Source organism: Salvelinus sp. IW2-2015, unplaced genomic scaffold (assembly GCF_002910315.2).
Source record: "Salvelinus sp. IW2-2015 unplaced genomic scaffold, ASM291031v2 Un_scaffold2013, whole genome shotgun sequence".
NCBI lineage: Eukaryota > Metazoa > Chordata > Actinopteri > Salmoniformes > Salmonidae > Salvelinus > Salvelinus sp. IW2-2015.
Window position 1 is genome coordinate 130,786 of NW_019943362.1, and position 11,624 is coordinate 142,409.

The window sequence follows — 11,624 nt, forward strand, 5'->3', positions numbered from 1 at the left end:
GTGATTTTGTTGTCAGCACATTCAACTATGTAAAGAAAAAAGTATTTAATAAGAATATTTCATTCATTCAGATCTAGGATGTGTTATTTTAGTGTTCCCTTTATTTTTTGGAGCAGTGTAATAAAAGCGGACCAAACTGGATTTATTAGAGACAGATACTCTTCTGYTAACATTCGCCGTCTTTTTGATATTATTGATCAAGTAAACGCACAGAAGACCCCTGTCCTGCTGGCTTCACTGGATGCTGAGAAGGCGTTCGACAGGATGGAATGGAGCTTCCTGTTCTCAGTCTTAGAAAAGTTCAATATGGGCCCAAACTTTATTAAATGGATTAAATCACTATACTCTCATCCAAATGCCATGGTGACTACTAACAGACTGAACTCTGACAGATTCCCTTTGGGACGGGGCACAAGACAAGGGTGCTCGCTGTCCCCCCTGCTCTACTTGTTGGGGGTGGAGCCTCTGGCAGAGTTGATAAGGAGCAATCCAAGTATTATAGGTGTTTCTGCAGGCGGCCTGCAGCACAAGATTTCGCTTTACGCGGATGATGTCTCGCTCTACATATCCAACCCTGAGAAATCCCTCCCTCCCATTTTAGACACAATTGCTCAGTATGGCAAGTTCAGGTTATAAGATCAATTTGAACAAATCCACTGTTTGCCCTCTCAATCTTACTCACCAGCTCTATGAAGACACTATGTCCATTCCAATGGAAGACACAGGGGTTTCAATACCTTGGGATCTTCGTAACACCAGATCTGAATAGGCTTTTAAAGGAATATTATCTTCCACTCCTGGATTGAATCAAGAACGATCTCCAAACCTGGATCTCCCTCCCAATTAGCTTAGTCGGAAGAATTAATGTCATCCGTATGAACATCCTCCATAGACTGAACTATTTATTTCAGATGCTCCCATGCTATCTCCCAGTTTCCTTTTTCAAAACAACTAACCTAAGCATCACCAAATTTATATTATATAAAAATCCTAGGATCAAGTTCTCCACTCTATCGAAACCTGAATCTAAGGGTGGTCTTGCCCTTCCCTCCCTTCAATTGTACTACTGGTCTGCCCAAATCTGCAACATGCTAACATGGATCACAAACAGACAAGAGTCAAAGTGGATTCAGATAGAAGCCCAATCCTGTGGTWCATTGCCACTAAGCTCAATTATATTCATTAATAACTTTAGTGAAGTYGGCAACATAGCCAAAACCTTTGATTTACAGCACCCTACTAGCGTGGAGGGACTAAGAAATACCTGGGCATTTACTCCCAAATGTTGTCACTCGCCTCTAGTAGCAACCCAGATTGCCAAACCCTGAGGGATGCACCACTTTAATCCTTTGGCATATCTCTAAAGGAATCAGGACCTTTTCAGACCTATTTAAATCAGAAAACCATTAACCTGAAATCATTTCAAGAGCGCTGCAGTGATTCAATGTGCCAAGATCCCATTTAAGAAAAATATATATATATATCTTCCAAAATTAGACATGTATCTCCTCATTTACTTCCAAGAGGAGTTTAGAACTCAGTTGAATGAAGTTGAAACCCTTCTTGGTCACAGCACAATCCATTAAAGGCAAAATATCCTATATCTATAGACTCATTTCTGAGAAAGGGGGCTCCTCCTTAACTCCTTTGAAAATAATCTGGAAAAGGACCTTGGGTCTGACTATCAGTGATGAGTTATGGGCGGAGGTTAGTGACAGGGTATACTGCTCCTCTACTAATGTAAAAAATGAAAGAATCTAATTACACATTTTTAAAACAAATTTTATTACACTCCCTTGAGACTCCATAGAATGAAAACAGACATTTCTCCTAACTGTAAAGATGTACCTCTGAAGTGTAACCTATGTGCATGTATTTTGGAGCTGTTAGAGAAGAGTGCCAGATTTTGGCAATCTATACATACTGCTGCACAGAAAATACTAGATGTACAGTTTGATATGACCCCGTGTATCTATCTTCTTAATGCCCAGCGGACTTTGTTCTTGATCCTGACAGATAAAATGTGTTTATGACTATTACATACTTTGCTAAGAAATGTATTCTTCTATTGTGGGCCTTCTAATACTTCTATATTTAAAATGTGGATTGACCAGATTGTTGACTTTCTCCCTCTTGAAAAGCTCACTGATGACCTCCACAAGAGACAGCCCAGGTTTGATAGACTCTGGTCTCCACTACTCAACTATATTTCAAATTGGACAGAGTGAAGGGGGGGGGGGATTAGGGAAATGAGCAGATACATGTTGTGTAAGGTGCTCTAAAAACTAATTACTTGCTCGTTGTCTCAGCTAAGAATCTTGATAGTGCTGCTGCAAGTTTTATATATATTTATTTTTTAATAATTATTCTTTGTGTATGTATATATATATATTTATTATTTTATATATTATTATTTTTAATTTTAAAGTCTGTCACATCTGTGAATGTGGAATGTGTTTTGTTGGTTGATTGAAAAACCAGAAAATTTAATACAACTTTAAATAGATTTTTGTTGTTGTTGTAGAAGTATGGAACAGCCAACCAATAAGCCCCTGGGGGGGAAAAAAATACATTTTTTAAACCATAAAGTTAAGAGGGATAATTCATGAAAAATGTCAGTTGTGTCTAATTCAAAGAAGCTAATGTAACTAATATGATGATAAAGGTATGAAGTGCACTGTAGCTGCCAGATCTTTTTTGTTCTTTTATTTGTACTTTCTTTGTGTTCCTACAATAAAAAAAAGTATATATATATAAAAAAAAAAAAAAGTCAGTTGTGCAACATCATTTCTCAGAAACATAAAACTTGGAGTAATGCCAGCAACACAAAAATTACCCAAGTACATGGCCCAAAATAACTGCTTGGGTGTGCCTCTATAAATTGATCATTTACCCTTGCTTGTGCTATTGTGTTAAGACCACACGTCTCAGAGAAGCCATGAACGGACCCAAATTCTATATTCTGCTTCTTGCTGGTGTCTTGGTCAACGTGCAAGGTAGGCTGTTGTTTTAAGTTGTAGGCTGAATGAAGTGTTCATTTCTTTGTAAAACATTTATAATTGGCTTACAGCCCAAATACATGAATAGTGAGTAACCAAAATGTCTAGGAGGTGCAGACTACCATTACCATATGATTACGCTTTTTGCACTAAATTTACATAATTGTTTTTACTATTTTTTTTAAACACTTCCTTTAGGCAATGATGCTGTATTACAGTATATGTATTCAGTTATTGTGCCCTTGCTTGTGTGTTGCAGGGAAAATGGGAACGGGATGGGAAAACCAATTTGACCAGCCCTTACATTTTAACTGCCCTTCAAGACAATCCATCTCTTACATAAAAAGGTGAGAAAAGGCACTAKATTTGCCTACTATCAATATTCTACCAAAGTGGAATACCTCATCGTTAGTGCTGTTCTACTTTTCATCACCAATTATGAACAAAATGATCTCATTATGCTGCATAGACCAGTAAGTGCCAGTGTTGTGTTCGAGACCACCTAAAGCGAGACCGATTCAAGACCAAGACTTGAGCAAATCAAGTCCGAGTCAAGACCAAGACCGGAGAGTGGGCGAGACCGAGTCAAGACCAGAAAAATGCGAGTCCAATTCAAGAACATGGTTGTAATTGTGTCAAATCACCACCACAAGAGTTCAAAATGTCCAGTATATCTGTGTTCATATTTCAGAACAACAGATTCTTTAGACATATAGAAAAGTTTTTAAAATGCATGCTGAGAGAAATTAGAGCCGCTCTACAAATATTACTAACTCAAACACATTGGGGAACAATGGCCTTCTAAGCCTTTAGAAAATAATGATTATATAACATGATAATTATTATTTTCAATTTTTCTAATTTAAATCTCTTACATTTTTGTTGGAAAGGAAAGGTTTAACACTAAAAGAGAAAAAAGACCCAATCTGGTTTTTCTTTGCTGGTCTCTGGGGAGATAAATCTAGCTAGCCAAGTCATCCATTCCTATGCCATCAGAAGCTAGATAAAGGCATATGCCATTCAACTGTTTTATGGCAACATTTTGGAGTGACAGAATCAACCAATCACATTTTAAATTAATGTGTGGGACAGTTTTTACAAAAACTTCTGCCTTGAAGGCCAACAGGTCACTGTGCAATTGCGAGCAGTAGTTTTCCCACAGTCTAGCTAGCTAGCTTTTGTTGTCGGCTAGTTTGCAGCAGCTGCAGCAGGTGTTATCAAAGAGGAGGTTGTTGCTAATTTGTTAGCTTCTCCCTTTTCAAGAAAACGTTCAAGTTACGTTTCAAATGATCATCTGGTGAGTGAAACTGTGTTTTATTGCAGCACGTTTGCTGTTGTTAGTCATCTCTTACAAAATAACTTGTGTGAAACACTGTTGCATTTAAAGTGGAACTGACAGCATTTTAGCAACATGAAATCTGTTCATATACACCCCCAGGAAGAATATTACACACACACAAACTTTTACAAGCAACCACTTAGATGGTAAATTTCACYTTTTGATAAATTCTTAGAATGTTTGAGAATGACGTATACTAAGGCATCTGTGAAAATGATATAGCAATATTAAGTGGGAAAGAGGCCGTACGTTTGGAAAATAGACACTGCAGTAAATAAAACCAAATAAAACCATCTGTCTTGTCCAGGACCGGAGTCAACACAGACCGGTGCGCTATAGCCAATCAGAGCTACAGTAGGCCTTTATACAAACAAGCCATTTGTCACACAGACCTTCCATCATTCACTTTGAACTGGACTGTGTGTTTACAGTCAGTAGGACCTTCCATCATTCACACTGAACTGGACTGTGTNGTAGGACCTTCCATCATTCACACTGAACTGGACTGTGTTTTTACAGTCAGTAGGACCTTCCATCATTCACACTGAACTGGACTGTGTTTTTACAGGAAGTAGCAACAGTGTGACTTTAGATCATTAGAACGCATTCACCAAATGCCACAAAATACACCTGAATGGATTTCTGCAAATATGTAAATACCACAGGAGTCCTGTTACATTTGGGAACTTTACAGTCCTCTTGATCAAACCAGCATGAAAAGGTAGGCTCTCTCCCCCTCAGTTATGCACATCAACAACTAATGCTAGCCAGCGCATGATGAGCTAAAATCTAACGAAGGAATATTAGATAAACTCTCAAACTTTTTCAGCTAGTTGGCCGTCAAAATTGCACTGATAAACGATGAGGAATTGTAGCCTCCACGTCCTTCTGCAGCTTGCCTGCCAATGCATGCTTGTCCCAACCAAGCACACACACATCAGTAGGGATTAAGAAGTGAGTATACGCAATGCCCCATACAGCTTATACCTGCACTACACCACTGGCCCTTTGTGTTTTATAAAAAGTCCACCCTCCTAAATGAGTGCACTAGTATTACAATTGCTGTCCTTTTAGAATCACGAACCTGTCACACACTGAAGGTCTATAGGTTCACCACTGTACTAACCTGTCACACACTGAAGGCCTATAAGTTCACCACTGTACTAACCTGTCACACACTGAAGGTCTATAGGTTCACCACTGTACTAACCTGTCACACACTGAAGGCCTATAGGTTCACCACTGTACTAACCTGTCACACACTGAAGGCCTATAGGTTCACCACTGTACTAACCTGTCACACACTGAAGGCCTATAGGTTCAACACTGCGCAAATATGTCTATAATAGATATAAAGACTTAAGAGACTGTATTAAAATGTTTCAAGAAAGGCCTGGTGAAGTGGTTTTATGTGGTGACTGAATGGAAGCTGATAGAGTTTTTTACTCCGCTGGTTTTGGGAAGAATAGAATGAGTCCTCACTGTCCTAGACCGAGTACAAATGTATCCGACACCGAGACCGAGACACTCAATATCTGGTCTCGAGTACTACTAGGTGCACTGTACTGCACTGTTGATACTGGGCATATCAACAAATTAAACCTTCAATATATGTTTGTTTTCAAATCAATTCAACCATTAATAGAGCCATGACAATGCACATCTCTCATTTCAGTCAGCATGACAACAACTATGAAGACCGTTTGTGGGGCTTTGCGTGCAAAGCCACGTTTATCTCAGAGCCCGAGTGCCACTGGTCTCCTTACGTAAATGACTTCGGACCAGGAGTTCACCTTGAATGCCCCAAAAACAATGTCCTCACCGGGATGAACAGCTACCATTCCAACCCCCATGAGGACAGAAGGTGAGAAGACCTCACCGTTTACCAGATCCTATGTTCAAATAGTAGTTGTTATTTTTTTCAAATACCTTGACAGGTTGATTTAGCCTGCTTGGAGTGCCATATGAGCAGCATTTGCACTTTTGGGACTGTTCCATTGGGTCCATCAAATGCAGCTGAAGATATTGAAGAAAACAAATATTTGAATCCAGGTTACATAATCCTGACTGTGATCACGTGTGTTACACATGTATGATTTCCATCACAGGTGGAAGTTCTACTGCTGTCGAGTCAACAGCTACTGTAACCAGGACTGTCAGTGGACCCCCTACGTCAACGACTTGGATGAGGTCATGTCTTGGCAAGTCCCAAGCCTGAACTACCTAGTTGGGCCGGAAGCTACCATTCCAATCCTCATGAGTGAGTACAATGTGTGTGTGATTTTGGTGGGGGGGTTTCAACAACAAGAATATTTACCTCAAAATGTATTGTGGATTTTCAGAGATCGTCGCTGGAGATACCAGTACTGCACACGGAAGTCAAACTGCTGATATTACAGCTGATTATTCCATTCTTGAATAAAGATTGCCTATTGCCTTCTTTCTTGTGTTTCATTTAATTTTTTCCATTGCATATTCATATCAAGCACTGAGTCAAGAGTAGAAGTAAACAAAAATGTATTTAAAAATAAAAATCTGCACCTATTTCACTTTATGAAAATATAAGCTGTTAAACTTCTTATCGACAGTTCTGATCGAGAAGCTAAGGGTTAGGACATTGTAATGGGAAATGTAAGATGAATAAAAGTTATCCAGTTAAGAGTAATTAACAATGCTAAGCATATTTATGTTCTCTTTCTGTAATACACATGATTTCCAGTGTTTTATTGGGAAACTTTCTGGTTGATGGTCACTAAACTTGATGCTGAAAGTTATGGATGTGCATATCTGATAGTGATTGACGCCAGACTGGAGGTACGAGGACCGAGGACACTGATTGTTATTGTATTCTGGGACACTGATTCTGTAGCAGCTGATGTTGTGACTTCCTACAAGCCTCTCGGCAGGTGTTTACAGAGCATTGGTGCTGTGAAATTAGAATATAAGAGCCTGCTTCTCTGCTGGAGGTGTCTCCCTGTTGCAACTGTATTAAACCATTGATTTACTTTATCTGTAACTTCTTTAATTCCCATTACATATTGTACATTAATACATTTCAATCTCATTAACTTCCCTGTTCTTACAGGGTGAGACAAGCTCTTACCCAGCCTATCTGTGCATCTACCTTCTCAGAGTTCTGTTCTGGCTCAGTACCACATGCTGTGGTGGCTAGCTGGGGAAACCACCCTGGCAGTAGTGAGGTCTGTGTGGAGCTCTCCGTGTTAGTTTCTTTCTCCTCCAGCTCTGTGATTCTGAAAGACATAGGAACATAAGTCTTCGGTTCCACCCAAACATAAGCCCAGGCAGAAATGCGGCCTACCTGGATTTGGTAGCCTGGAGCTCGATTTGTAGCCATTCCACCCTCTGGGTCTCCTTCCTCAGGGACTGGAGCAGCTGGCTGAGAGTCAGCTCCTCAGACTCCTGCCTGATACACTCATGTCATACCTGGGGTCCCTTTCATTATGATACAGGCCTTTCCAGTATCCTCTCTCTACACACACCACACACACAGTAGTGCTAAAGTCAGGACCACACACCTTATAATGGATGGATGGAGTGAGTGAGTGAGTTACTCACAGCAATCCTGATCTCTATGAAGGAGTCGTCCTCTGACCCCTGACCTGTCTTGAGCTGGAGTTCAGAGTTTATGGCCACCAGTCACTCTTCTCTGCCTGCAGACGCACCAGCTGGGCACGCAGCGCCTCCAGTTCTGCATTCTGATTGGCTGTCTCGGCCTGAGGTGACACAGCACAGATAAGACAAAAGTCTGCCCAGCATTATACCCATACACACACTGTATATATATATATACATACATACAGTGGTTAGAACAAAATTTGATACACTGACGATTTGCAGAATCTATAATTTAAGTAATTAATGTGCATTTTATTGCATGACATAAGTATTTGATACATCAGAAAGCATAACTTAATATTTGGTACAGAAAACTTTGTTTGCAATTACAGAGATCATGACCAGGTTTGCACACACTGCAGCAGGGATTTTGGCACACTCCTCCATACAGACCTTCTCCAGATCCTTCAGGTTTCGGGCTGTCGCTTGGCAATACGGACTTTCAGCTCCCTCCAAAGATTTTCTATTGGGTTCAGGTCAGGCCACTCCAGGACCTTGAGATGCTTCTTACGGAGCCACTCCTTAGTTGCCCTGGCTGTGTGTTTTGGGTCGTTGTCATGCTGGAAGACCCAGCCACGACCCATCTTCAATGCTCTTACTGAGGGAAGGAGATTGTTGGCCAAGATCTCGCAATACATGGCCCCATCCATCCTCCCTCAATACGGTGCAGTCGTCCTGTCCCTTTGCAGAAAAGCATCCCCAAGAATGATGTTTCCACCTCAATGCTTCACGGTTGGATGGTGTTCTTGGGTTGTACTCATCCTTCTTCTCCTCCAAACACGGCGAGTGGAGTTTAGACCAAAAAGCTCTATTTTTTTGTTTCATCAGACCACATGACCTCTCCCATTCCTCCTCTGGATCATCCAGATGGTCATTGGCAAACTTCAGATGGGCCTGGACATGCGCTGGCTTGAGCAGGGGACCTTGCGTGCGCTGCAGGATTTTAATCCATGACGGCGTAGTGTTTACTAATGGTTTTCTTGAGACTGTGGTCCCAGCTTTTTTCAGGTCATTGACCAGGTCCTGCCGTGTAGTTTCTGGGCTGATCCTCACCTTCCTCATGATCATTGATGCCCCACAAGGTGAGATCTTGCATGGAGCCCCAGACCGAGGGTGATTGACCGTCATCTTGAACTTCTTCCATTTTCTAATAATTGCACCAACAGTTGTTGCTCTCACCAAGCTGCTTGCCTATTGTCCTGTAGCCCATCCCAGCCTTGTGCAGGTCTACAATTTAACCCTGATGTCCTTACACAGCTCTCTGGTCTTGGCCATTGTGGAGAGGTTGGAGTCTGTTTGATTGAGTGTGTGGACAGGTGTCTTTATACAGGTAACGAGTTCAAACAGGTGCAGTTAATACAGGTAATGAGTGGAGAACAGGAGGGCTTCTTAAAGAAAACCTAACAGGTCTGTGAGAGCCGGAATTCTTACTGGTTGGTAGGTGATCAAATCTTATGTCATGCAATAAAATGCAAATTAATTACTTAAAAATCATACAATGTGATTTTCTGGATTTTTGTTTTAGATTCCGTCTCTCACAGTTGAAGTGTACCTATGATAACAATTACAGACCTCTACATGCTTTGTAAGTAGGAAAACCTGCAAAATCGGCAGGTATCAAATACTTGTTCTCCCACTGTATATACACTGCTCAAAAATAAAAGGGAACACTTAAACAACACAATGTAAACTCAAGTCAATCACACTTCTGTGAAATCAAACTGTCCACTTAGGAAGCAACACTGATTGACAATAAATTTCACATGCTGTTGTGCAAATGGAATAGACAACAGGTGAATTATAAGGCAATTAGCAAGACACCCCAATAAATGGAGTGGTTCTGCAGTGTGACCACAGACCACTTCTCAGTTCCTATGCTTCCTGGCTGATGTTTTGGTCACTTTTGAATGCTGGCGGTGCTTTCACTCTAGTGGTAGCATTGAGACGGAGGCTACAACCCACACAAGTGGCTCAGGTAGTGCAGCTCTCCAGGATGGCACATCAATGTGAGCTGTGGCAAGGAGGTTTGCTGTGGTCTGTCAGCGTAGTGTCCAGAGCAACTGGAGGACGCTACCAGGAGACAGGCCAGAACATCAGAAGACGGGAGAAGGCCGTAGGAGGCAACAACCCAGCCAGCAGGACCGCTACCTCGCCTTTGTGCAAGGAGGAGCAGAGGAGCACTGCAGAGCCCTGCAAAATCACCATCCAGCAGGCCAACAAATAGTGCATGTGGTCTGCTCAAACGGTCGAAACAGACTCCATGAGGTGGTATGAGGCCCGACGTCCACAGGTGGGGGTTGTGCTTACAGCCCAACACCGTGCAGGACGTTTTGGCAAATCGCCCCTTGTTCAGACGTACTTGATCTTCTCTTTATCCAGCTCCTGTTACTATTTTGGGTGTCTCTAAAACTCCCTCAGACTGTAAGGACGCAATATAGCACAGGAGACAATTTCTTCCAGCGAGCCCAAGTCAGAAAAGGGGGAGATGGTTGGTAAATTACTCAGCACGATTAATCAGCACATTCCCATCAAAGCCAGAGGAGGGATCAACAAACAATCTCATTCGGAAATACAATTGAATCCATTCAAAACACAGCAATTTAAAATCCATAATCAACTTCCAAATTATATCCCCAGTAAAAAAACAAACATTAAAAGGACATTTAAAAGCACGCTACAACACGCAGATAAATATAACACAGAAAGTCCAATAGCAACCAGCAGCAGTCGCTTCATATGATGAAGACAATGACAAAGTGATTGTAAGTGGACTGAGGACTACAGCAGGCCTGGAGGAACTTGGGCTGCTCGTCACCTCGAGGCTCAGCAGCTCCCCAGCATATTCTTAGCCCTGACTTCTCCTGTGGACAGGAACAGGAAGTAGTAGTCCAAACCCAGACCAATCAGGATGGCGAGAAGGAAGTGCTTTCGGTCCATCTGAACTCCAAACCTACTAAAAACGCACACTTGCCCTTCAACATTGTCGCTCTCTTTCCCATTTTCAACAGGCCACAGTTACTGCAATAGAGAACGCAGCATTATCATATCTGATGAACGCAGTAGCACGTGACTGCATTGTGTTTGAGAGTGAGCGCCTCGACTGTAGCGTGTGTGTGTACATGTTCACCTGCAGTGTTTGTGTGGCAGGACGGTCAGTGCGATGGCTCTTCTGTCCACCAGAGGCACTTGAAGAAGCGTTTTGGCGTCGTGCACTGCAGCTTCATGCTTCATCCTCCACATAGCGATCAGCAGGCTTGAAGTAAGTTTACTACCACTGAGACAAGACATTAATGGTCTGACAGGACGATTAAATAATGTTGATAGTAGGTGAATTTAGAATTCTGAGCAGTCTGCCTGATCTGCTATCATTGCCATTGGCGGCCGTTATCGTACCGGTCTAGATTTGCTAGTTGTTCTGAGGTGGGAGATGGGGCTGTTCATCTGGCTTTTCATTTAAACCCCCTTTTCTCCCCAAGTTCGTGGTATTTCAGTTGCGTTAGTTTACAGTCTTGTCTCGTCGCTGCAATCCCGTACGAACTCGGGAGAGGCGAAGGTCGAGGCTGTGCGTCCTCCAAACACAACCCAGCCAAGCCGCACTGCTTCTTGACACAATGCCCACTTAACCGGAAGCCAGCCGCACCAATGTCTCG

General features: G+C 42.0%; 2 pseudogenes; one reads left to right on the forward strand and one right to left on the reverse strand.

The window, feature by feature from the left end:
- The window catches only part of LOC112072729 (optineurin-like), an 18,449-nt pseudogene extending 7,235 nt beyond the window's left edge, over nt 1-11,214 (reverse strand).
- On the forward strand, nt 2,889-6,778 carry LOC112072727 (hemagglutinin/amebocyte aggregation factor-like; annotated as a pseudogene).
- Nucleotides 11,215-11,624: the final 410 nt, after the last annotated feature.